The following is a 27,877-nucleotide window of genomic DNA, read 5'->3' as shown; positions in this document are numbered from 1 at the left end:
CCGAGGGATTATTCCCAGCCGGGAAGCATGATGCGTAGGGAAAATCACACTCGACGTGGTATTCGGCATGCCAGAGAATTATCGGTCCAAAGAAATAACCTTCCAAGTGGCCCCTTTCAACAACGGATATCATGCCCTGTTGGGGCGAGATGCATTCACCCGCTTCCAAGCTATACCCCATTATGGGTACATGAAGCTCAAGATGCCCGGGCCCAACGGTATTGTCACTCTAGTCAGCGATCCGGACATAGCCCTCCGCGCCGAAAACAAAACGGCATTCCTAGCCCTTGAGGCACTATCCGAGGCCCTCGCGGCCGAAGAGTTAACCGCATTACGCTCCACGTTGGATAGAGATGATGTAATCCTTGATAAGGGGTCCAAATCCACCTCCTTTAAACCAGCAGACGAAATAGTCAAATTTCAAGTCCACCCGACGGACCCCAAGAAGACAACTTCCATCGGGGCACAGCTGAGCCCAACGGTTAACGCCGCACTACGAGAGTTCCTGTGCGAGAACTGGGACATATTTGCCTCGCACCCTTCTGATATGCCAGGAATCCCACTTAGCTTGGCCGAACACAACCTCAATATATTGAAGGGATATAAGCCGGTCAAGCAAACACTGCGGCGCTTTTCCGAACGCAAACGAGAAGCTACGGGGGAGGAGCTAGCCAAGTTAATCGAGGCCGGATTCATCAGTGAAATAAAACACCCAGACTGGCTAGCAAACCTGGTGATGGTGCCAAAGAAGGATAAATCCTGGCGCATGTGCGTCAATTTCAAAGACCTCAACAAGGCCTGCCCTAAGGATCCCTTCCCCCTCCCCTGCATCGATCAGATTATTGATGCTACTGCAGGACACGACTCACTGTGTTTCCTCGATGCATACTCCGGATACCATCAAATCAAAATGAAGGAGTCTGATCAAGCCGCAACCGCATTCATTATCCCATATGGGCCTTTCTGCTTCAACACAATGCCCTTCGGGCTCAAAAACACCGGCGCCACCTACCAACGCATGATTCAAACATGCCTGGAGAAGTAAATCGGCAAGACAGTTGAAGCATATGTGGATGACGTAGTCATCAAAACTAAGCATGTCGAGTCACTAATAGACGACCTACGTCTCACATTCGACAATCTCCGTGCATACGACATCAAGCTCAATCCGGAAAAGTGCGTTTTCGGCGTTCCTGCTGGAAAACTGCTAGGTTTCATCGTTTCCAATAGAGGAATTAAGGCAAACAAAGCCAAAATCCGAGCTTTTTCACAATTGGCTACACCAACAAACCTTAAGCAGGTCCAAAAACTAGCCGGATGCATGGCAGCTTTAAGCCGCTTTATCTCTAGACTAGGAGAAAAAGCATTGCCACTTTATCGGCTTCTCCGACGCACCGACCACTTCGAGTGGGCGGATGCAGCAACGGCCGGTGTCGGTGTCAAAACCGGCAGATCTCGGGTAGGGGGTCCCGAGCTGTGTGTCATGGATCGATGGGTAACAGGAGACAGCGGACACGATGTTATCCAGGTTCGGGCCCTCTTAATGGAGGTAATACCCTACTCCCTGCTTGATTGATCTTCATGAATATAGAGATTACAAGAGTTGATCTACCCCGATATCATATGTTGTGGTCTAAACCCTAGAGGTATGATGAGTAATGTCATAATGATCCATCGACTAGCCTGGCCTTGGCTTATATAATGTACCAGAGGCCTGGGATAACAAGAGTCCTAGCCGAATATGTTGGTGGAGAGGAACCCTTGTCTTGATCACCAAGTCTTGTGGAATAATCCTTGTATGCAGCATGGGCTGCCCGAAGTGGCCCATGAGTGAACTGCCATGGGGGTCCTCGGCCCGATCCACCTGGTCGGTAGACGATGTGGTGAGTACCCCCTAGTCCAGGACACCGTCAGCCGGACTGGAAGAAATAAAGGCTCTTTAGCGAGCAACCCAATCCTCGCCGCGCCAAACGTCGGCGAACCAATGTTATTATACATATCCGCAACACACCAGGTGGTGAGCGCGGTGCTCGTCGTCAAGCGAGAGGAGGACGGACACAAATTCCCATTTCAGAAACCGGTATACTACGTATCCACTGTCCTCACACCATGCAAATCCCGGTACCCTCATTACCAAAAGATAGCATATGCAGTCTTCATGGCATCCAGGAAGCTACGACACTACTTCCAAGAGTGCTCGATCACGGTGGCTTCCGAAGTACCACTCAATGACATAATAAACAACTGCGACGCTACAGGCGGATTGCTAAGTGGGCCATTGAGCTCCTGCCATTCAATATAACATACAAACCACGCCGAGCCATTCAATCCCGAGTGTTGGCTGACTTCGACGCCGAATGGACAGAGGCCGAACTCCCTAAAGAGTACGACACATATTCCAACTGGGTCATGCACTTCGATGGCTCCAAAATGCTAGCGGGCTTCGGAGTGGGCGTTGTCTTAACGTCCCCCACTGGAGACACAGTCCAGTACGTACTCCAAATATTATACACAGACTCCAACAATGCAGCCGAATACGAGGCCTTATTGCACGGTCTTCGGATGGTTGCTTCCATGGGCATAGAACGCCTGGAGGTGCACGGGGATTCAAACCTTGCAATATCCCATATAAATGGAGACTTCGACGCTAAAGATCCGAAGATGGCGGCCTATCGTAATGCCATACTTAAAATATCAGCTCGGTTCGAGGGACTTGAGTTTCATCATGTTGCTCGAGAAAGTAATCAGGCGGCGGATGTCCTTGCTCGCATTGGCGCCAAGCGTGACCCCGTCACGCCTAACATCTTTCTGGAAGGGCTCTTCAAGCCATCCGTGGTGTGGCAAGGGGAGAGCGGCAACGCCAATCCGGATCCGATTATACCCCCAGATTCCGAACACAATACCGATATCATCGGAGGCTCAGCCACCGAAATAACACCATCGGCCCATCTTATAATGGCAGTAGTTGCCCCATGGACCGAACCCTTCTTGGCCTACCTTAATAGTCGAGAGCTCCCTGAGGATCAGAATGAGGCTCGCCGCATTGTCCAGCGCTCGAAAGCCTACAAGGTCCATGAGGGAGAGCTCTACAAGAAAAGCGCTACCGGAATACTTCAAAGATGTATCTCCGAAGAAGAGGGACGACAACTCTTGGCTGAAATCCATGCTGATCTCGGTGGTCACCACGCCATGGCTCGTGCCCTTATAAATAAGGCCTTCCATACAGGTTTCTTTTGGCCAACGACCCGAGCAGATGCATAGGACCTTGTACAATGTTGTGTCGGATGCCAGCTTTTCGCCAATCAAAGCCATATGCCGCCGACTACTCTACAAACAATCCCCATTGTCGGCGTTCTGGGAATGGGGGTCCGGAGAATTTCCTGCTTGCAGCCCACAACATGGCTAAGCAGTAGGCCGTACGGCTCATCAACAATGCATCCAACCCTCGCGAGGGTCCAAGCCTCATGAGGCGGACGACGCAAGACCTCCTCTGGAGTGGCCTAGCCAGCCAGGCTCACGAGGAGCGGAGATATCAAGGCGAGGCAAACCTCACGAGGCTCTCGTGACGTGATCCATGACGAACGGCACCAGGCGGGTGCCAGGCGGGCGCCAGCGCGCGCAGCGTCCTTATTTACTCTTTGGTGCTAAGGAGGCCAGCGCAGGCGAAGAGTACCGAGGCATCAGACAAAGGTTGCCATATTGGTGCAACGAGACCAAGACCAGGAGGACGGCAAGACGGAGGTCATCGTGGAGCCCAAGACGGCGTCACCACCAGAGCTTTTCGCAGGCGAAGACCGCTTTTGTCAGGATAGCTTGTACTAGCTGTCCCCCTTCAAATTTGCTCGCCATTGTTGGCTCCCTTCCTGCTTGATATTTGGGAAGAGGACCAGGGCCTCTATAAATAGGACTAGCCACCATAGTAGGAGGCAACTGATCTCGAATTGGTTAAGATCATCCTCAACTACACAAGCACAAGAACACCTCAACCTCAGGAGGTTGTTCTTCCCTTGTACCGTTCATCATCAGCCCAAGAGGCAATCCACCACCACCACACTGGAGTAGGGTATAACACCACAACGTTGGCCCGAAGCAGTATAAACCTCGTGTCTTTCTGTGTTGCGAGTTCGTCCGCTAGATCTTAGCGAGCTAGAGCGTAGATCGGTAGGAGGGAAAGACTTCGCGCGCACCCCAGTGTTTGAACCTTAAGGGTTTGCCGGAACCCCACATTCGACATTTGGCGCGCCAGGTAGGGGTGCGCCGTAGTTTCCCTTCCATCAGTTCGTCACTCCATCGATCCGTCGTTTCCATGGCGGACGCTCGCCGTGCTCGAGCTGAGCGTCGGGCTGCCCTCTCCGCCCGCATCGCTCAGACGGCTCCCATGGGCGGGCCACCTCGTCGTTCTCCATCTCCCGCCGCCAACGCTGCCACCAGTCCGGAGGGTAAGGAGCAGCTGGCGTCCTCGCTACATCCTTCGGTGCGGCAGGACGGCCGCACCGCTACTCCAAAGCTGACCCCTGCCGGTTCTTCGTCTCACGCGCACCGCGCTCCCATGGAGGCACGGGCCGCGCTCATCGCGGCGAACGAGTTCTTGCGCTACCGCCCCGTCGATGACCTCTACGAGGAGTGGCTCGATCGCGTCGCCGAGCTCGTCCGCGCCGCGGGGGGCTCTCCGGTGCCATCCCACTCTCTGCCGCCCCCTCAACCAGCCGCGGGCGACGGGGCTCATGGTGTGCCTCCTCCACCTCAGCCCCAACACGGTGCCTTGGCACCAAGGCGCGCGCCTCCACGGCGTGATCCACGGCGCCCGGTGCCCGCGCGCGAAGAAAGAAGCTGCCAAGAAATCCCGCGGCCGCGAGAAGCCGCACCAGCGCTCCCGGCACCACCTCGTCAAGACCACGCGCTGCCTGCAGCGGCGCAGTGCGGACCTCGCCAAGACCAAGCTCCACTTCAGAAGCAGGCCCCGGCAACCACGGCCGGCTGCCGCGCGTTCACACCTGAGCTGCGTAGCATCGCCTGGCCAGGCAAGTTCAAGCCAGATCTGCCTCCTCGCTACGACGGCACCACCTACCCCGCGGAGTTCCTGCAGCTCTATGAGCTGAGCATCGAAGCGGCCAATGGCGACGAGAAAGTCATGGCAAACTGGTTTCCCATGGCTCTCAAGGATGGGGCCCGCTCCTGGCTCCTGAACCTGCAGCACGGCTCGATCTCCTCCTGGGGCGAGATGCGCAACCGCTTCATCGCCAACTTCTAGGGTACTCGCGACCGCCTGCCGGCCGCAGGTGATCTACGCCGCATCAAGCAACAACTAGGAGAGACCCTCTAGAAGTACATCCAGCCTCAAGATCCGCAAGGTCACGGACGAAGCCATCATCTCCGCGTTCTCAGACGGCGTCCGTGACATCAAGATGAAGGAAGAGCTCGCTATCCACGAGGAGCTCTGCACATATCAGGAGCTGTTCAACCTGGCGACCAAGTGCGCAAGAGCTGAGGAGGGGCGCCTCTCTCTCCTTGAGCTGTCAGCTGCAGGAGCGGAGGAGAAGAAGGCTAAGGCCAAGGACGTGAAGCGCAAGGAGGCAGTTGTGATCGCAGCGGAGCCCGACACCAAGCAGGGCAGAGATCAGCCCGAGTCATCCAAGAACGGCCGACCGTTCTGCGCCTTCCACAACCTGTACACCCACAACACCAGCGACTGTCAAGAGCTCAGAGCCATACGAGAAGGACACTACGGTCGACGCCCCGAGCGCAATGACCGGGGCTACGGCCGCGGAGGAGGACGTGGAGGCGGACGCTGGGACGACCGTGGCCCGCGCCAGGAGTGGCGCGACCGGCCTCGTGAGGACCGCTGGCAGGACCAACCTCGCGAGGGCGCCTGGAGGGATCCGCCTCGTGAGGATCGCACCCAGGGCAACACCGGTCTTCCCCCGCTGCCGCCACCGAGAAGGAACGATGACCACGACCAGGACGAGGGGGCTGGGGGCTTCTAGGAGCCGCGTGCAATCGCCTGCATCTTGGGCGGCGCCCAGGCCCCAGCCTCCCAGCACATCTTCAAACAGTTCGCTCGTGAGGTGAACGCGGTGCTCCCCAAGCTCGAGGCCATGCGCCCGCTCAGGTGGTCCCAATGTGCCATCACTTTCAACTCGGCGAATCAGCTCAAGTGCGCAGCCACCGCTGGCGCCCTCCCTATGCTGTGCTCCCCAGTCATCAGTAATGTGCAAGTCACCAAGACTCTCATAAACGGCGGCGCAGGGCTCAACGTCCTGTCCGTCGACATGTTCGACAACCTCCAAGTGCCATATGAACAGCTCTAGCCCACCAAGCCTTTCTCAGGAGTGATCGACGGTTCCACCACACCGATAGGGCAGGTCCGCCTGCCTGTCACCTTCCGGGAGCGCAAGAACTACCGCACCGAGCTCATCGACTTCGACGTCGCGCACATCCACCTGCCGTACAATGCCATCCTTGGGTATCCAGCCCTGGCCAAGTTCATGGCAGTCACTCATCATGGCTACAACGTTCTCAAGATGCCAGGAAGCGGAGGAATCATCACGGTCCCGTGTGAAGATAGGGATGCAGTGTGCTCCCTTGAGCGCGCCTTTCAAGCCGCAGCGATCGACGACCCCGACAGCAGAAGTGAAGGCCCTCCGGAGACCATCCCCAAGAAGAAGCTGTCGCGCCGCGCAGGACCCCAAGAGGATGGCGTTGCGGCAGGAGCCTCGTCAGGATCAGCTCCCGCTCCAGGGGCACCTCCCTCCATCGCATAGGAAGGCGCGCCCGGCGCCCTCCTCGGGCAGGGCTCGGGGGCTCTCTTCTTGAGGGCCTCAGACCTTGACAACCTCACGAGGGAGGCGCTTGGGCACCACATGGAAGCGTGCCTCGTGGCACATTTTCCTCAGGAGAGCACAGGGCAAGGAGTGCCCACCACTCAGGAGTTTATCACCAAGACCACCCAGGAACTGCAAGAAGCAAGAGCCATGCGCGGCCACAGCCGCTCACAAGGCGCAGCTCCCCATCCAGGCGAGGATGCCGGGTTGCGTGTCTGCGTCGACGTCCCAGGGCTCAACAGGGCCGCATCTCAGGAGTGCTTCTGGCCATCGCGTGTGGGCCGCTGCGGGGGTCCACCACACAGCTACGTTCGCATGCCCTTCGGCTTACCGAGCGTGGCGTCGGCCTATCAGCGCAACATGCGGCAAGTCCTGGCGGCTCAGGAGGCCAGGTTCCACGCCGTCCTGGAGGAGATGGAGACGGTCTTCAGGGAACCTCCTGAACCCCCAGAACCTCCCGAGACTCAGGGTCCCGGTGGCTCATGAGGAGTCATTTGCTTATGTCATTAGCTTGCTTTGCTGGGGGCGCCCCTCGGGCTGCATCATCCCCAAGCTGCTCGGGCCGGACCCGGTGGCATGTATCTTCCTGCATTTATCCAAGTTGATCTGCTCTCCATGCTTAACCTGCCAACTGCTATCGCCTGCTCGATCATCGCTTCCCCCGGGGCCTCCACACAGGCACGGCGCTGGTGCATGGGTCCGTCCCTGCCACGCCGACAAATCTGAGTGGTCGAGTTCTGGCTCGCGGCACGCGCCGCGCACGTCACCTCACCAGGCCCTCAGTGCCTTCACCTCACCCAGAGCAACCAGCGGCAGACTAACAGCTATAACGGCAAACCGTGTTTCTTCATGTGCCTGTCACAGGGATCCCGAGGGAAGGATAACAGGCAGCACTGCGAGTCTCTTTTTCTCTCGTGCAATTTGCTTGCGCGTTAAAAGGGGGGCTCCTGAGCATGGCGACTCAAGAGCTCTTACTGGCTCTCCAGCCCTCACCCCTGGCCTTGACCACGGCATCGTGACCTGGCATACCAGCGGTGGCTGAGCTCGCTCGAGGGCTGGGACCTGAGGACGTAGAGCACTAAGGAGAGCATGAGGGGAGGAGAACTCGTGTGGGCCGACCTGGCTATGCCCCCCGAGTTGGCGCGCAGCCCTAGCGCAACATCAGGAATCGCCATGAAGTCAACAAGATAAGTTTCTCCCTAGGATCGGCTAAATATCTGGGCCTAAGGGTCACTCTCGCCATGCCACAGCCCCATTGCGGCCAAGTCATATTCCTTTCTTGCCTTACCATGGCTGCTTGAGCGCCAAGGGGGACCTCCTGAGCATCGCGCCTCAGGGGCTCTTACTGGACCTCGGGCCGCACACCTCTTGGCCTTGACCACGGCACGCGACCTGGCATACCAGCGACGGCTGTAGCCTGCCTGGGGACCGGGACCTGTCAGCGTAGAGCAACAAACCATCGCGAGGAAAGAAAGGGGGGACCGAGCCTTAACGGGACATGCGCTCACCAAGTTTTCATAACAAGGAAGATAAGCACCAAAGGCATTACAGACCCTTACATGCCCCCACGGGGTGATTCACGATTCTTCGCAGGAAACAAAAGCTGATACTAAGGGGAATCCTATCTACACCCTTCCGTGGCAGATGCCATCATCAACGGTGGGCGCCTCAAGGGCCGGCGCATACCAAGCCGGTGCTGAGGAAGTCTTGACTTTGCGCGGCACCATGGGCGGCAGATGCAGGGCAAGGATGGAGCAGATCTGGAGATAGCGGCGGCAAAAGGCGAGAAAGGGGATCGGGAGCGACGCAAGGAAGAATCAATGAAGGAAAGAACTACCTGCGCCAGCCTTTGTCAGGGCAAGCAGTTCCCGAGGCAGCGTGGGGAAGCGGAGACGCCCACGTCCAATCAAACGCCATGCGTCAACCAAGGCCGCAGGCTTTTGGGGCCCGCGGTGCTCCGAACTTGACCCTTGGCTTCGCCGCGAAGCCAAGCCCGAGCGCACCTTGGGCTCAGGGGCTACTGTCGGCGTTCTGGGAATGGGGGTCCCCAGACTTGCCTGCCTGCGGCCCACAACGTGGCTAAGCAGCAGGCCGTACAACCCATCTTCATCAACAATGCATCCAATACCCTCGCGAGGCGGACGACGCAAGACCTCCTCTGGAGTGGCCTAGCCAGGCAGGCTCACAAGGAGTGGCGATATCAAGGCGAGGCAAACCTCACGAGGCTCTCGTGACGTGAGCCATGACGAACGGCACCAGGCGGGCGCCAGCGCGCGCAGCGTCCTTATTTCCTCTTTGGTGCTAAGGAGGCCAGCGCAGGCGAAGAGTACCGAGGCATCAGACAAAGGTTGCCATATTGGTGCAACGAGACCAAGACCAGGAGGACGGCAAGACGGAGGTCACCGTGGAGCCCAGACGGCGTCACCACCAGAGCTTTTCGCAGGCGAAGACCGCTTTTGTCAGGATAGCTTGTACTAGCTGTCCCCCTTCAAATTTGCCCGCCGTTGTTGGCTCCATTCCCGCTCGATATTTGGGAAGAGGACCAGGGCCTCTATAAATAGGACTATCCACCACAGTAGGAGGCAACTGATCTCGAACTGGTTCAGATCATCCTCAACTACACAAGCACAAGAACACCTCAACCTCAGGAGGCTGTTCTTGCCTTGTACTGTTCATCATCAGCCCAAGAGGCAATCACAATGGAGTAGGGTATAACACCACAACGGTGGCCCGAACCAGTATAAACCTCGTGTCTTTCTGTGTTGCGAGTTCGTCAAGTTCGTCCGCTAGATCTTAGTGAGCTAGAGCGTAGATCGGTAGGAGGGAAAGACTTTGCGCGCACCCCAGTGTTCGAACCTTATGGGTTTGCCAAACCAGTGAAAACGGCCGAAGCTAGACCGGTGATAGACTTTATATATGGTGTCGTGCACCGGTATGGTGTCCCACACAGCATCATCACCGATGACGGCTCCAATCTCACAGCCGATGAAGTGAAATCCTGGTGTGCTAAATTGGGCATTAAGCTTGATTACGCTTCGGTCTATCAACCACAAACAACCGGTCAAGTCGAACGAGCTAATGGTCTTATTATGAGCGGCATTAAGCCTAGACTAGTGCGTTCATTGAAAGAATCAAACAAGCACTGGGTTGAGGAGCTCGACTCCGTACTCTGGGGGCTGCGGACCACGCCCAATCGCACTACTGGATACACACCATTTTTCATGGTGTACGCCGCAGAGGCCATTTTGCCCTGCGACATCATTCATGACTCACCTCGAGTGCGCATGTATGAAGAGAGAGAAGCCGAGTTGGATCGACAGGACAGTCTAGATGCCTTGGAGGAGGAGCGCGACGTTGCAAAATCCCGTTCTGCATTCTATCAACAACAGGCTCGCAGATATCAAAGCAGAGAGGTGCGGGCCAAGACTTATAATGTTGGTGAACTCGTTCTACACTTGCTAGAAAAGAATGAGGAAAAACTCAAGCCCAAGTGGGAGGGTCCCTTCATCATAGATGAAGTGCTCACTGGAGGAGCGTACGCCTGAGTGATGCATCGGACAATCGCCTAGAGCCGAACCCGTGGAACGCCGCCAGACTCCGAAGATTCTACGCCTAGAGCCGGACTCTTTGTTCGTTTTCTTCTCCATTTTTCTCTGTCTTTTCCTCTCTTTAACTTTTTTCTAGATTTAAGCTCTTGTGCAGCTAAACCGAACACCTATGACATACACATCCTTAAATGTACACGCTCATAATACCTGGGGGCTTATCTTATAGAAGCTTATTATTATTATTTTACGAGCATCAAGCTCCCCACATATGTGTCTTTTTTCTCATATGTACCTTTTCTTCACCATTATATGCACCGTTATGACTTAAGTTTTGGCCAAGCTGGGTTGCCTGGCACCTATGCTTATGCCCTACGTTCCCGTTTGTTCGGCTAGGGCATAAAGGGAGCACCTCTGCGATTGTTACAGCCGGGTCATCCGGACGTGTACCTCAAACTGGGTGAAGCCGAAAGCTAGCATTCTCAAGGGAATATTCGGTCGGTGGACTAAAGACGTTTTACACTCATTACACTATGAACCCCCAGATGTTACGTATACTACGATTTTTCGATCACAGTTTGGACATGCATACTAACGCATGTTCAGCCAGGGAAAGGAACCCTTAACGGAACTATTCTCCCTGGAAGATGTTTCTTAGAATCAACATGTAATATAACATAGCTAGCCAGATACAACTTGTCTGTTCAAGCAACTATGACCCCTACGCCTGGTTTCCATGCATACCCCGGTCTATATTACCGTTGCGGTATTCAGAAACACTTCGCGCCTTCGGGTCCACAGGTCGAAGCGAAAATGTCTGCCATGACAATCATTTTACAATCCGGCTAGGGACAAATTTGTCAATTGAAGTACATAGTCACTTGGACTCAAAAACTTCTTCCTTTATGCCATCTAATAGGCTATCTAGCTTACAATCCTGTTGGGAATACTTGGCGGCTATCTTCACATGGTCATATACCAAACTAACTAGAATTTCTTTTTCATCTGACCCGGGCCATATGATTCGGATCAAGCTTGGTGTACCATGTTTTCAGCATGGCCCAGGCCTCTCGCGCACCTTCTCGGCAGGCCAATATCTTCCACAATCGGAAGCGCCACCGAGCTCCTTGGAATAGCTTCACAAGCTCCTCCATACTTCCTGGAGGAGAGGTGGACGGCCACAAAGCTTTGGCAACGCTCCGCATTGCTTGCCGAGCTCGCTCATGCAGTTGGGACAGCTCTTGCAGCAGGTCGCCTTGAGAGCCAGACATTTCCTCTTCGGGACGGCCAGTCAGCATACCTGCAGACATAAATCTGTTAGATCATTTCTTCGCTGAATTACATAAAGGTAAGTTCAAAAGCATACTGGCAAATAATGTAATTCGAGGGATAAGAGTTTGTGATGGGTACTTGGTATGTCTTGACTTGTGCGTAGATCTCCCCGGCAACGGCACCAGAAATCGCACGTTAGCCGGAGGTCAAATCTTGACTTGACTTGGTGTAAGCCTCCCCGGCAACGGCGCCAGAAATCCTTCTTGCTACCTCTTGAGCATGCGTTGGTTTTCCCTCGAAGAGGAAAGGGTGATGCAGCAAAGTAGCGTAAGTATTTCCCTCAGTTTTTGAGAACCAAGGTATCAATCCAGTAGGAGACTACACGCAAATCCCTAGTACCTGCACAAACAATTAAGAACCTTGCAACCAACGCGATAAAGGGGTTGTAAATCCCTTCAAGGCCACTTGCAAAAGTGAGATCTGATAAAGATAATAAGATTAATATTTTTGGTATTTTGTTGTATAGATTGAAAAGTAGAGATTGCAAAATAAACGGCGACAGAAATAGCACATTGGCGGGAGATTAATATGATGGAAAATAGACCCGGGGGCCATAGGTTTCACTAGTGGCTTCTCTCAAGCTAGCATATTCTATGGTGGGTGAACAAATTACTGTCGAGCAATTGATAGAAAAGTGCATAGTTATGAGAATATCTAGGCATGATCATGTATATAGGCATCACATCCGTGACAAGTAGACCGAAACAATTTTGCATCTACTACTATTACTCCACACATCGACCGCTATCCAGCATGCATCTAGAGTATTAAGTTCATAAGAACGGAGTAACGCATTAGGCAAGATGACATGATGTAGAGGGATAAACTCAAGCAATATGATATAAACCCCATCTTTTTATCCTCGATGGCAAGAATACAATACGTGCCTTGCCGCCCCTGCTGTCACTGGGAAAGGACACCGCAAGATTGAACCCAAAGCTAAGCACTTCTCCCATTGCAAGAAAGATCAATCTAGTAGGCCAAACCAAACTGATAATTCGAAGAGACTTGCAAAGATATCAAATCATACATATAAGAATTCAGAGAAGAATCAAATATTGTTCATAGATAATCTTGATCATAAACCCACAATTCATGGGATCTCGACAAACACACCACAGAAAGTATTACATCGAATAGATCTCCAAGAGAATCAAGGAGAACTTTGTATTGAGATCCAAAGAGAGAGAAGAAGGCATCTAGCTAATAACTATGGACCCGAAGGCCTGTGGTAAACTACTCACACATCATCGGAGAGGCTATGGTGTTTATGTAGAAGCCCTCCTGATCGATTCACCCTCCGGTGGAGTGCCGGAAAAGGCCCCAAGATGGGATCTCACGGGTATAGAAGGTTGCGGCGGTGGAGAAAGTGTTTTGTGGGGCTCCTGGATGTTTTCAGGGTATGAGAGTATATATAGGCGAAGAAAGTAGGTCGGTGGAGCCACGAGGGACCCACGAGGGTGGGGGCGCGCCTACCCCTAGGCGCGCCTCCCTACCTCGTGTCCGCCTTGTTGCTTCCTTGACGTCCACTCCAAGTCTCCTGGATTGCGTTTGTTCCAAAAATGATTCTCGCGAATGTTTCATTCCGTTTGGACTCTGTTTGATATTCCTTTTATGCGTAACACTGAAATAGGCAAAAAACAGCAATTTGCACTAGGCCTCCGTTTAGTAGGTTAGTCCCAAAAATAATATAAAAGTGCATAATAAATCCCATTAAACATCCAAAACAGATAATATAATAGCATGGAATAATAAAAAAATTATTACGTTGGAGACGTATCAATCATCCCCAAGCTTAATTCCTACTCGTCCTCGAGTAGGTAAATGATAAAAACAGAATTTTCGACGTGGAATGCTACCTAACATAATTCTCAATGTAATTTTCTTTATTGTTGCATGAATGTTCAGATCCGAAAGATTCAAGACAAAAGTTTAATATTGACATAAAACTAATAATACTTCAAGCACACTAGTAAAGCAATTATGTCTTCTCAAAATAACATGGCCGAAGAAAGTTATCCCTACAAAGTCATATAGTCTGGCTATGCTCTATCTTCATCACACAAAATATTTAAAGCATGCACATCCCCGATGACAAGCCAAGCAATTGTTTCATACTTTTGATGTTCTCAAACTTTTTCAATCTTCACGCAATACATGAGCGTGAGCCATGGACATAGCACTATATGTGGAATAGAATGGTGGTTGTGGAGAAGACAAAAAGGAGAAGATAGTCTCACATCAACTAGGCGTATCAACGGGCTATGGAGATGCCCATCAATAGATATCAATGTGAGTGAGTAGGGATTGCCAGGCAACGAATGCACTAGAGCTATAAGTGTATGAAAGCTCAACAAAAGAAACTAAGTGGGTGTGCATCCAACTCGCTTGCTCACGAAGACCTAGGGCATTTTGAGGAAGCCCATCATTGGAATATACAAGCTAAGTTCTATAATGTAAAATTCCCACTAGTATATGAAAGTGATAACATAGGAGACTCTCTATCATGAAGATCACGGTGCTACTTTGAAGCACAAGTGTGGTAAAAGGATAGTAACATTGTCCCTTCTCTCTTTTTCTCTTTTTTTTGTTTGGGCCTTTCTCTCTTTTTTATGGCCTCTTTTCTTTCCTTTTTTTTATTTTTAGTCCAGTGTCTCATCCCGACTTGTGGGGGAATCATAATCTCCATCATCCTTTCCTCACTTGGGACAATGCTCTAATAATGATGATCATCATACTTTTATTTACTTATAACTCAAAAATTAGAACTCAATACTTAGAACAAAATATGACTCTATGTGAATGCCTCCGGCGGTGTACCGGGATACGCAATGAATCAAGAGTGACATGTATGAAAATCATGAACGGTGGCTTTGCCACAAATACGATGTCAACTACATGATCATGCAAAGAAATATGACAATGATGGAGCGTGTCATAATAAATCGAATGGTGGAAAGTTGCATGGAAATATATCTCGGAATGTCTATGGAAATGCCATAATAGGTAGGTATGGTGGCTGTTTTGAGGAAAGTATATGGTGGGTGTATGATACCGGCGAAAGGTGCGCGGTATTAGAGAGGCTAGAAATGCTGGAAGGGTGAGAGTGTGTATAATCCATGGACTCAACATTAGTCATAAAGAACTCACATACTTATTGGAAAAATCTATTAGTTATCGAAACAAAGTAGGAAAATACCATCGCTCGTCCCCGACCACCACTCATAAGGAAGACAATCAATAAATAAATCATGCTCCGACTTCATCACATAACGGTTCACCATACGTGCATGCTATGGGAATCACAAACTTTAACACAAGTATTTCTCAAATTCACAACTACTCAACTAGCATGACTCTAATATCACCATCTTCATATCTCAAAACAATCATAAAGAATCAAACTTCTCATAATATTCAATGCACTTTATATGATAGTTTTTATTATACCTACCTTGGATGCTCATCACTTTAGGACTAAAATTTTAACCAAAGCAAATTACCATGTTGTTCTAAAAGACTCTCAAAATAATATAAGTGAAGCATGAGAGATCAATAATTTCTATAAAATAAAACCACCACCGTGCTCTAAAATATCTAAGGGAAGCACTAGAGCAAAATTATCTAGCTCAAAAGATATAAGTGAAGCACATAGAGTATTCTAATAAATTCCGATTCATGTGTGTCTCTCCAAAAGGTGTGTACAGCAAGGATGATTCTGATAAACTAAAAAGAAAAGACTCAAATCATACAAGACGCTCCAAGCAAAACACATATCATGTGGTGAATAAAAATATAGCCTCAAGTAAAGTTACCCATAGACGAAGACGAAAGAGGGGATGCCTTCTGTTGCACCCCCAAGCTTAGGCTTTTGGTTGTCCTTGAATTTTACCTTGGGGTGCCTTGGGAATCCCCAAGATTAGGTCTTGCCGCTCCTTGTTCCAAAATCCATCAAATCTTTACCCAAAAACTTGAAAACTTCACAACAAAAACTCAACAGAAAATCTCATGAGCTCCGTTAGCGAAATAAAACAAACCACCACTATAAGGTACTGTAATGAACTCATTATTTATTTATATTGGTGTTAAACCTAATGTATTCCAACTTCTCTGTGGTTCATACCCCCCGATACTAGCCATAGATCCATCAAAATAAGCAAACAACACACGAAAAACAGAATCTGTCAAAAACAGAACAGTCTGTAGTAATCTGTATCAAACGCAAACTTCTGTAACTCAGAAATATCTACCAAAATAGGAAGGCCTAGATAATTTGATTATTGATCTACTGCAATCGGAATCAGTACAGTTTCTAGTGATTTTTAACAATTGTTTTCGTGAGCAGAAAGTTTCTGACTTTTTTCAGCAAGATCAAATAATTATCACCCAAGAAGATCCTATAGGTTTTACTTGGCACAAAAACTAATTAAAACATAAAACCACAACTAACCAGAGGCTAGATGAAATATTTATTACTAAACAGGAACAAAAAATCAAGGAACACAAATAAAATTGGGTTGCCTCCCAACAAGCACTTTTCTTTAAAACCTTTTTAGCTAGGCATTGATAATTTCAATGATGCTCACATGGAAGACAAGAATTGAAGCACAAAGAAATTATCATACTTCCTATGAAACACATGACAAACACATCTAAGTCTAACATACTTCCTATGCATAGGCATCTTATAGGCAAACAAATTATCATAGCAAGAAAAAACAAGCATATGCAAGGAAGCGGAAAGAAACAATAGCAATCTCAACATAACGAGACGTAATTTAGTAACATGAAAATTTCTACAATCATATTTTCCTCTCTCATAATAATTACATGTGGGATCATAAGAAAATTCAACAAAATAGCTATCAAATAAATTATTCTCAACACGATCCACATGCATGCGAAGTTGACACTCTTCCAAAATAGTGGGATTATCATTAACTAAAGTCATGACCTCTCCAAACCCACTTTTATGAAAAATACCATAAGATTGAACATTCTCCAAATATGTGGGATCTAAAGGACACTCTTCCAAACCCACTTTCAATATTATTGCAAACACTATTATCAATCTCATATTCATCATGGGGATTAAATAAATTTTCAAGATCATAAGAAGAATCACCCCAATCATGATCATTGCAACAAGTAGTAGACAAAGCAAAACTAGGATCCCCAAGCTTAGGGTTTTGCATATTATTAGCACAATTGACATCAAGAGAATTTATAGTAAAATCATTACAATCATGCTTTTTATTCAAGGAGCTATCGTGAGTCTCTTCATAAATTTCTTCATCACAATTTTCAGATTCACAAATTTCAAGAAAAACCTCATAAAGATAATCTAGTGCACTTAAATCACTAGAAATTGGTTCATCATAATTGGATCTCTCAAAAAGATTAGCAGGGGGACGAGGATCCATAAAATTTTAGCTAGCGAAGGTGCAAGCAAAAAGAAGGCACATGGTAACACAAGATCGAATGGAAGGAGGGCGCAGAAAAGGCAAAGGTGAAGTGGGGAGAGGATAACGAGAGGCAAATGGCAAATAATGTAATGTGAGGGATAAGAGTTTGTGATGGGTACTTGGTATGTCTTGACTTGTGTGTAGATCTCCCCGGCAACGGTGCCAGAAATCGCACGTTGGCGGGAGATCAAATCTTGACTTGACTTGGTGTAAGCCTCCCCGGCAACGGCGCCAGAAATCCTTCTTGCTACCTCTTGAGCATGCATTGGTTTTCCCTTGACGAGGAAAGGGTGATGCAGCAAAGTAGCGTAAGTATTTCCCTCAGTTTTTGAGAACCAAGGTATCAATCCAGTAGGAGACTACACGCAAATCCCTAGTACCTGCACAAACAATTAAGAACCTTGCAACCAACGTGATAAAGGGGTTGTCAATCCCTTCACGACCACTTGCAAAAGTGAGATCTGATAAAGATAATAAGATCAATATTTTTGGTATTTTTGTTGTATAGATTGAAAAGTAAATATTGCAAAATAAACGGCGACAGAAATAGAACGTTGGCGGGAGATTAATGTCGGCGTTCTGGGAACGGGGGTCCCCAGACTTGCCTGCCTGCGGCCCACGGCGAGGCTAAGCAAGCAGGCCGTACAGCCCACCTTCATCAACAAGGCATCCAAGACTCTCGCGAGGGGCCAAGGCTCGCGAGACGGACGATGCAAGACCTCCTCAGGAGTGGCCTCGTCAGGCAGGCTCACGGGGAGCGGAGATATCAAGGCGGGGCAAACCTCACGAGGCTCTCGTGATGTGAGCCGTGACGATCGGCGCTAGGCAGGCGCCAGCGCGCGCAGCGTCCTTGTTTCCTCTTTGGTGCTAAGGAAGCAGGCACAGGCGAAGAGTACCGAGGCATCAAGTAAAGGTTGCTATATCGGTGCAACAAGACCAAGACCTGGAGGACGGCAAGACGGAGGTCATCATGGAGCCCAGGACGACGTCACCACCAGAGCCTTTCGCAGGCGAAGACCACTTTTGTCAGGATAGCTTGTACTAGCTGCCCCCCTTCAAATTTGCCCGCCGTTGTTGGCTCCATTCCCGCTCAACATTTGGGAAGAGGACCAGGGCCTATATAAGTAGAGCTAGCCACCACAGTAGAGGCATCGGATCTTAGCTTGGTCCAATCTGATCGAGAGCCTACCCTAGCCACAAGAACACCTCAACCTTAGGAGGCTGTTCTTCCCTCCGTACTGTTCATCATCAGCCCAAGAGGCAATCCACCACCACCACTCTGGAGTAGGGTATTACACCACAATGGTGGCCCGAACTAGTATAAATCTCATGTCTTTCTGTGTTGTGACTTCGTCGAGTTCGTCCGCGGGATCTTAGCGAGCTAGGGCGTAGATCGGTAGGAGGGAAAGTCTTCGCGCGCACCCCAGTGTTCGAACCTTAAGGGTTTGCCGGAACCCAACATCCGACATTTGGCGCGCCAGGTAGGGGTGCACCGGAGCTCCTCTCCACCAACCTGCGCCCCGCGCCGCCGTACTTCGCCCCCATGGCAGGTGCCCCGCTATCCACCTCTGTGGCCGACACCAACAGCGGGGCGTCTGGGTACCGAGCCCTGGCCCCCGCCCTATGGCGAGTGCGGTGGCCGACCAAGTTCAAGCCAGAGATGCCGCCGCGTTACGACGGCGCGGCAGACCCGACGCCGTTCCTGCTGGCTTACGAGGAGGCTGTCCTCGAAGCCGGGGGCAACGACAAGATCATGGCCAACTGGTTCCCCATGGCCCTCGCCGGCGAGCCGCACGCCTGGCTGCTCAGCCTCCCGGGATCCATGGTGGCCTCGTGGGGAGAACTCCGCGACCTCTTTGCCACTCGCTACGCGGTGCCGATGCACCATGCCGTCGCGGCCCTGCTGGGCGGCTCTCAAGCACCACCTTCAGACCGCCACATCAAGCCGTTCGTCCGTCAGATCAGGGCCACCTCCAAGCGCCCGGGGGCTCCGCCGGGTTGGCCTGCGCTAGAGGCCGACCTCACCTTCGGCTCAGAAGACCACCCCGACTCTACCACCGGCTCCGGGATGCTCCCAATGCTCTGCACGCCCACCATCTGCAATGTGGCCATTACAAAGACCCTCATCGACGGCGGTGCTGGCCTCAACTTGCTCTCCATAGAAGCCTTCAGCCTTCTTCACGTGCCGCTCGAGCGGCTCGGCCTCAGCAAGCCCTTTTTGGGAGTGGGTGGTGGATCTGCCCACTCTCTGGGGCAGATCCGCCTCCCTGTCACCTTCGGCACACACGACAACTACCGCACCGAGCTGGTGGACTTCGACATCGCCCGCATCGGTCTCCCATACAACGCCATCCTCGGGTACCCGGCTCTCGCTCAGTTCATGGTGGCGACCCATCCGGCCTACAACCTCATGAAGATGCCAGGAAGCAAGGGCGTCCTCACCATCAAGGGGGACACTAAGGAGGCCGTGACGGCGCTCAGGCTCGCCTTCAAGACCACGGCAGCAGCACAGCCCGCCGGCGCCGGTACCCCCGAGGCCAAGGAGGCTGCGCCTACCAAGAAGAAGCAGCTGTTCACCCAAGACAAGGCGGAAACCAAGCAGGTGCAGGTCAATGAGGACGGGTGTTTAGGAGCCACCTTCACCATAGGAGCCGGCCTTGACCCGGGACAAGAAGAAGCCTTAGTGAGGTTCTTGCGCGCGAACAAGGAGATATTCGCGTGGGAGCCCAATCAGCTGGTAGGAGTCCCGAGGGAGGTGATCCAGCATCATCTAAGGGTATGCCCCAACGTACGCCCCGTGAAGCAGCCAGCAAGACGGCAGTCCACTGAGAAGCAGGCCTTCATTGTCCAAGAGACACACAAACTGGAGGCGGCAGGAGCCATCCGAGAAGTTCGATATCCCGAATGGCTGGCGAACCCCGTTGTAGTGCCGAAGAAAGGCGGGACGGAACGGATGTGCGTAGACTTCACCAACCTTAACAAAGCCTGCCCCCAATATCCGTTCCCACTCCCGCGCATTGACCAGATTGTTGACTCCACTGCTGAGTGTGACCTGCTGTGCTTCCTGGATGCGTTCTCAGGGTATGATCATATCAAGATGGCGGTAGAAGATGTGGAGAAGACAACCTTCCTGACACCATGTGGGGTGTACTGCTACACCTGCATGCCCTTCGGGCTGCGCAACGCGGGCGCGACCTTTCAGCGGTTGATGCACATCACCCTGGGGCGGCAACTCGGGAGAAACACAGAGGCCTACGTCGATGACATAGTGGTCAAGTCTCGCGAGGCGAGGACATTGATTCAAGACTTGGAGAAGACCTTTGAGAGCCTGCGCCAAGTGAACTTGAGGCTTAACCCGGAGAAGTGCGTGTTCGGCGTCCCCTCCGGCAAGCTGCTGGGATTCCTCGTATCCCACAAAGGGATCGGGGCGAATCCAGAGAAGATCAAGGCCATCGAGGACATCAGCCCACCACAGACCCTCAAAGAGATGCAGAAGCTAGCAGGGCGGGTGACTGCGTTAGGGCGTTTCATCTCCAAACTAGGTGAGCGTGCCTTACCCTTCTTCAAGCTCATGAAGAAGAAGGGCCCGTTCGAATGGACCCCAGAGGCTGACCAGGCCTTCCGAGACCTCAACAAATACCTTACCAGCCCCCCGGTGATGGTGGCACCACGGCCTCTCGAGCCTCTGGTAGTCTACCTTGCCGCCACCCCGTACTCCGCCAGTGCGGCGCTGGTGGCGGTTCGGGAGGAGCGCCAAGCCAAGGGCACGCTGCGCCAAGCCGGAGCTGAAGTGGCGTAGGGTCAGGAAGGCGCAGCAAAGGCATCAGCAGTGGAAGACCAAGCTCCGCAGGGCAACATCGCAGGGGCTCCTGAGGACAGTCAGGCCTCAGGAACCCCTCCACCTCAGGATGTGCCCCGATCTCCACAGGACCCAAGCCTCGACAGTGTGCCAGCCCTCGTCGAACACCCGGTGTACTTCGTCAGCACCGTACTGCGGGACGTGAGGGCACGCTACCCCATGCCCCAGAAACTCCTGCTCGCACTCCTAGTGGCCTCACACAAGCTGCGACACTACTTCCAGGGCCACCCCATCAAGGTCCTCTCAGCCTACCCATTGGAAAGGGTACTCAGGAGCGCTAACTCAGCCGGAAGGGTCGCTGAGTGGAACATCGAGTTGCAAGCATTCCAGTTGGAGTTCAGCACTACTAGGGTCATGAAGGGGGCCGCGGTCGCTGACTTTGTGGCAGAATGGACGGATGCCCCGACACTTGAGGAAGGAGAAGACCGGTCCACCTCCCCAGGAAGCGAGGCTCCAGACGGCTGGGTCATGTATTTCGATGGCGCCTTTGCACACCAGGGCGCGGGGGCTGGAGCGGTGCTCATCTCACCCACTCAGGACAAGCTCAACACGGCGAGAAGGTCTCCAACAATATCGCGGAATACGAAGGCCTCATAGCTGGCTGAAGGCTGCGGCGGCTCTAGGGGTGAAGCGCCTCATCGTCAGAGGCGACTCGCAACTTCTCATCAACTTCTCCAACAAGGTGTACGAGCCGAAGGACGAGCATATGGAGGCCTACCTCGCGGAGGTACGCAAGATGGAGAAGCAGTTCTCGGGCCTGGAGCTGCAGCACGTGCCCCGGAGCACCAACAAGGAAGCCGACGACATCGCCAGGAGAGCATCCAAGCGGCAACCGCAGGAGCCCGGTGTCTTTGAGGAGCGGCTCTTCAAGCCATCAGCTACGCCACCTCTGTCAAGCATGACTCAGCCTCGGGAGGAGCTCCCATAGCCTCCGGCTACGGGAGCCCTAGCCTGTGGCCCGACCTCAGGAGCTCGGCTGCTCTTGGCGCTCGAGCCCCAGGAAGAATGCTAGACCAGGGAATTCAAGGAGTACCTGACGCACAGGACGCTGATGGAGAAGGAAGAGGACGTGGAGCGCGTGGCCCGGCAAGCCACGGCATACTGTATCCAAGACGACGAGTTATACAGGAAACGACCGAACGATGTCACGCTGCGCTGCATCTCCAGCGATCAAGGAAGGGAGTTGCTGATTGACATACACGGCGGGGACTGCGGACACCACTCGTCGTCACGGACCCTTGTCGGCAAGGTGTTCCACAGTGGATTCTACTGGCCTACAGCACTCAACGACGCAGCCGAGTTGGTGAAGTCTTGCGAAGCTTGCCAATTCCACGCCAAGCAAATCCATCAGCCTGCTCAGGGCCTCCAAACTATCCTGCTCACATGGCCGTTCGCAGTCTGGGGGCTGGATATCTTAGGCCCGTTCCCTCGGGTGCCAGGGGGCTACCGCTATCTCTACGTCGCCATCGACAAGTTCACCAAGTGGGCGGAAGTGGAGGCCGTCCGTACCATCCCAGTCGGCTCTGCTATCAATTTCATCAAGGGCCTCGTGAGCCGCTTCGGGGTCCCCAACTGCATCATCACTGATAACGGTTCGCAGTTTACTAGCAACCTCTTCAAAACCTACTTTGCTAACCTTGGAACACAGATCTGCTACGCTTTGGTGGCCCACCCAGGAGTAATGGTCAGGCCGAACGCGCTAACGCGGAGGTCCCGAGGGGCCTCAAGACCAGGTCCTTCAAGAAGAAGCTGGAGGCCTGTGGCAGGGGCTGGCACGACGAGCTCCAGTCTGTGCTGTGGTCCATCCGAACCACCGCCACCAAGCCAACGGGTGAGACTCCATTCTTCCTCGTCTACGGAGCTGAAGCAGTCCTTCCTCACGAGGTCAAGCATCGCTCCGCACGGGTCCTAGCGTTCGACGAAACGCAGCAGGACGCCACACGGGGATTGATCTCGTTCTCGGGGAGGAACGTCGTCGCAAAGCTGCGCCGAGGGCGGCAAGGTACCAGCAAGCACTGCGGCGATACCACTGCCACAACATCCGCTCAAGGACGCTCGAGACGGGTGACCTAGTCCTGAGGCGGGTCCTCTCCAGGGAAGGGCTGCATAAGCTTTCAACAATGTGGGAGGGCCCGTTCAAGGTCGTCCACATCTCCAGGCTTGGCGCCGTGCGCCTGGAGACACAAGACGGGGTACCTATCCAAAACGCCTGGAACATCTAGCACCTCCGGAAGTTCTACCCATGAAGCAAGGCCCAGAGCCTGTGAAGAAGGCCCGGTGCCTGTGAAGAATCGCCGCCCGTGACACTCTCACGTAATAATGAGTTGGGGCTGTACACGCCCCGGAGTCTCAGGACTGCCGGCCTCAGGCCCCGGGGCTCCCGCCCACGCCTAGTGGCAGCACTTAGCTCCACGATGGTGAGAAGACTTGAAGACTAGATTAGGTGCCGGACGCGGCTTTTTATTTGCTTTCCGTAGTTGGTTCGCTTTTCCTTAATTCAAGTTTGCTTTTGGCGTTCCTTGCTGGTTTGATTTCCTCGCCTCTCACTGCATTTTTCCGGCTCGGGTTTGCTCGTGTTCTCTCTCTCGCATGCCTCACGAGGGGGCTAGGCAGGTGCCCTCGCGAGCATTTTTCTCCTCTCTGCCTTCTCGCGAGCCACCCTCATTCGAGCCCAAAAGCTGACGCACCTCTCCTAGTCCGTGCCCCTCGGGTACCGCGATACGAAGCGCCAGGTCAGGGCCAGGGTGAACGGCAAATCTTTTAGCGCACTTCCTGACGAATTTTTGCAGTTCCTGAGCGAATGTAGGCCGCCAAGGCAAGCCGGACATGAGGAAATAAGTGCCTCGTGAGGAAGAGGGCGTCCTGAATATACCAGGTTAAGTTATCTTTGCGCGAAATAACGACACAACACGGGAACAACACGCATAGTGTAATAACCGAGGAACCATAGTTTGGTACACACCCCCCTGGGCCCATACTGGTTTCATTCTTGATGCAGGAAAAAGAGTAAAACGAAAGTAGCGTTGAAGTGATCCGCGGAGGCAGGCCCCTGGCGGCACCCCGAGCCTAGCTGGATCCATCCTCGCGCTTCACGGAGGCGCGGCGACGAGATGACCCGCTACCGCCTTCAAAGCGGGCGCGGCGGTGCGGCGGCTGGTCGTAGCCGCTGCTGCTGGAGCTGTCGCCGGAGGAAGGGCCGCCGAAGCTGGACAAGACATGGTCGCCGCCAAGGGCAGGCTCGCCCTCATCCTCGTCGCAACCGTCCCCAAGGCCGAGCACCTCCTCACCGTCATTCGCCTCGGGACAGCACCCGGTGCGGCGACCATCTTCCCCAAACACCCTTACATAGAGGGTCGATCCGCCATCGTACTTGAAGTGGAGGGTGCACTGCCTGCCCAGGCCGCGCGCGCGGGCGAACGTCTGCCAGCCGCCGGCCAGGGCTATGTTGCCAGCGGCGGAAGTCTCGACCGCGACCCAAGAGGCCTTGCTACAGCAACCATCCTCCTGCAACCAGAGTCCGCCTGGACTAGAGGCCAGCAGTTCGCCGGCGAAGAAGCGCGGAAATTAGAGCCAGATGCCGGCCGGGTTCTCCGACCAGATGACAAACTCCGGCGACACTTCCGCTGTGTGGTAGCGCGGGCGGGGGGGCCGCGCCACCATAGCATGCCTCCCCTCGTCAACTTGACCGCCATGGCTGGGACGACCCCCTCCGCGTGCCGCGGCGCTGCCTCGACAGTGGGCCACGGCGGGGGATGCGACATGCTTGCGCGGACGGCCGCGTCCGCGCTTGGGCGCCGGGGAGCGGGGTCCCTCCCGAGGGGCCTTTTCTTTCTCGGCGACGGAGAACTTCCTTCGTGGCGCCATTGTTGGCACTGCAAGCAATGGAGCGAAGAAGAAGAAGCAAGCCAGCGAGGAAGAGATGGGCAACGGGGGCTCCGCCCCCTCCCCATTTATATCAAGAGAAGGCCAACCGGCGCCACCCACGATCGCCGGTAATGATGGTTTTCCTTGCATGTCGCAGGGACTAGCCAAGTCGTGCAGTTGCCGAGGCAGCATGGGGAAGCGTTGACGCCCACGTCCAATCAACCGCCACGCGTCAACCGAGGCCGCGGGATTTTGGGGCCCACGGTACTTCGTACTTGACCCTTGGCTTCGCCGCGATGCCAAGCCCAAGCGCACCTTGGGCCCGGGGGCTACTGTCGGTGTTCTGGGAATGAGGGTCCCCTGACTTGCCTGCATGCGGCCCACAGCGAGGCTAAACCAGCAGGCCGTATGGCCCACCTTCATCAACAAGGCATCCAAGACTCTCGCGAGGGGCCAAGCCTCGCAAGACGGACGACGCAAGACCTCCCCTGGAGTGGCCTCGTCAGGCAGACTCACGAGGAGCGGAGATATCAAGGCGGGGCAAACCTCACGAGGCTCTCGTGACGTGAGCCGTGACGATCGGTGCCAAGTGGGCGCCAGCGAGTGCAGCGTCTTTGTTTCCTCTTTGGTGCTAAGGAAGTAGGCGCAGGCTGTCGGATGTGGGGTTCCGGCAAACCCTTAAGGTTCGAACACAGGGGTGCGCGCGAAGTCTTGCCCTCCTACCGATCTACGCCCTAGCTCGCTAAGATCTCGCGGATAAACTCGACGAACTCGCAACACAGAAAGACATGAGGTTTATACTGGTTCGGGCCACCGTTGTGGTGTAATACCCTACTCCAGTGTGGTGGTGGTGGATTGCCTCTAGGGCTGATGATGAATAGTACAAGGGAAGCACAGCCTCCTGAGGTTGAGGTGTTCTTGTGGCTAGGGTAGGCTCTCGATCGGGTTGGATCAAGCTAAGATGAGATGCCTCCACTATGGTGGCTAGCTCTACTTATGTAGGCCCTGGTCCTCTTCCCAAATATCGAGCGAGAAGGGAGCCAACAACGGCGGGCTAATTTGAAGGGGGACAGCTAGTACAAGCTATCCTGACAAAAGCAGTCTTCGCCTGCGAAAAGCTCTGATGGTGACGCCGTCTTGGGCTCCATGATGACCTCCGTCTTGCCGTCCTCCTGGTCTTGGTATTGTTGTACCAATATAGCAACCTTTGCCTGATGCCTCAGTACTCTTCGCCTGCGCTGGCCTCCTTAGCACCAAAGAGGAAATAAGGACGATGCGCGCGCTGGCGCCCGCCTGGTGTCGTTCGTCATGGATCACATCACGAGAGCCTCGTGAGGTTTTTCCCCGCCTTGATATCTCTGCTCCTCGTGAGCCTGCCTGGCTAGGCCACTTCAGAGGAGTTCTTGCGTCGTCCGCCTCGCGAGGGTTGGACCCTCGCGAGGGTCTTGGATGCCTTGTTGATGAAGATGGGTCATACGGCCTGCTGGCTTAGCCACGCCGTGGGCCGCAGGCAGGCAAGTCTGGGGACCCCCGTTCCCAGAACGCCGACAGTAGCCCCCGGGCCCAAGGTGCGCTCGGGCTTCGCTTCGCAGCAAAGCCAAGGGTTAAGTTCGGAGCACCGCGGGCCCCAAAAGCCTGCGGCCTTGGTTGACGCGTGGCGGTTGATTGGACGTGGGCGCCTCCGCTTCCCCATGCTGCCTCGGCAACTGCTTGACCTCACAAAAAGGCCGGCGCGGCCAGTTCTTGCCTTCATTGCTTCCTCATCGCCTCGCTCCAGATCCCCTTTCTTGCTCCTTGCCACCGCTACCTCCGGATCTGCTCCAACTTTGCTCTGCATCTGCATCCCATGGCGCCGCGCAAGGTCAAGACTTCCTCGGCACCAGCTTGGTATGAGCCCGCTCTGGAAGTGCCCACCGTCACGGAGAAGAGCCTTGCCTCCGTGCCCCTTCTGACGGCGGGGGAGAGCAATGAGTGGGGGAAGACGGAGCTCCGGCTCACCTCCGACGAGTCGGAGCCTGAGGGGAGCACCTTCTTCCCCTTCTTGTTGAGCAGCGTCGCCGTTGGGTTGGTCCCTCCTTTCTCAGATTTCTTTTATGAAGTCCTCGACCACTACGGTTTTCAGGCGTTGCATCTCCATCCCAACTCTGTCCTCCTCCTGTCCTTCTTCACCTACTACTGTGAGGCGTACCTGGGCGTTATGCCGTCCGTGGCGTTCCTTGCGCTATTTCTTCTTCCTCCGTGTCAGCGAGACGCATATCTCCGGATGTGCTAATTTCGTTGCATGCGGGAAGGCCAACTCGATCTCGAGCACCGGGAAGAGCGCCGACAACATTCGATCCAAATGGGTCATGATGGACGCCAAGCACGCCGACCCTCGCCTGGCGTTGCCAACGACGGCGCCCCCTTCCAACGGGGGGTGGCCCAAGGCGGAGCTTGCCGATGAACGGGCATCGCCTGTGTTGGGGCAGATGGTGACCGACCTGAAGCCGGGCAATGCGAGGGCGGCCAAGGTAACGGGGGCGATGCTCCTGAGGGAGTTCTTGATGCTGCGGGTTGCCCCACTCCAGGCGCGCGCGTGCCCCCTGTGGGAGCTTGAAGAAGAGGGAAACAAGACCCGCCTGAGGCCGGGGGACCTGCCTGGCGATGGATTGGACGCCATCCTGCACCTCATAGTTGGGGACAACCAGGAGTACCCGCCTAGCGCCTTCGTTCCCTCGTTCTAACGCAGGGACCGGGAGGAATTCGTCGCCTCCAGGCCGACTTTTAACGCGCGCAGGCTGGTGCCGCCGGCGCTTCTGGGGTCTCCTGCGGCACAGAAACTGGTGGAGGTGTCTTCTGGCGAGTCCCGCGGAGAGGGGGAAGAGGAGGTGGACTCGGAGAAGACTCTGGAAGAGGTGGGGGAGACTTCCCCTCTGAGCAAAGCCGAGATTCTCCGTGCCCTTCCTGACGATGCCGAGGCCGGCGCCTACCAAGGGGAGAGGGAGCAGCCCC

The sequence above is a fragment of the Aegilops tauschii genome, chromosome 6 (genome assembly GCF_002575655.3).
Source record: "Aegilops tauschii subsp. strangulata cultivar AL8/78 chromosome 6, Aet v6.0, whole genome shotgun sequence".
Taxonomy (NCBI): domain Eukaryota; kingdom Viridiplantae; phylum Streptophyta; class Magnoliopsida; order Poales; family Poaceae; genus Aegilops; species Aegilops tauschii.
Note: the sequence above shows the minus strand (reverse complement) of the source record.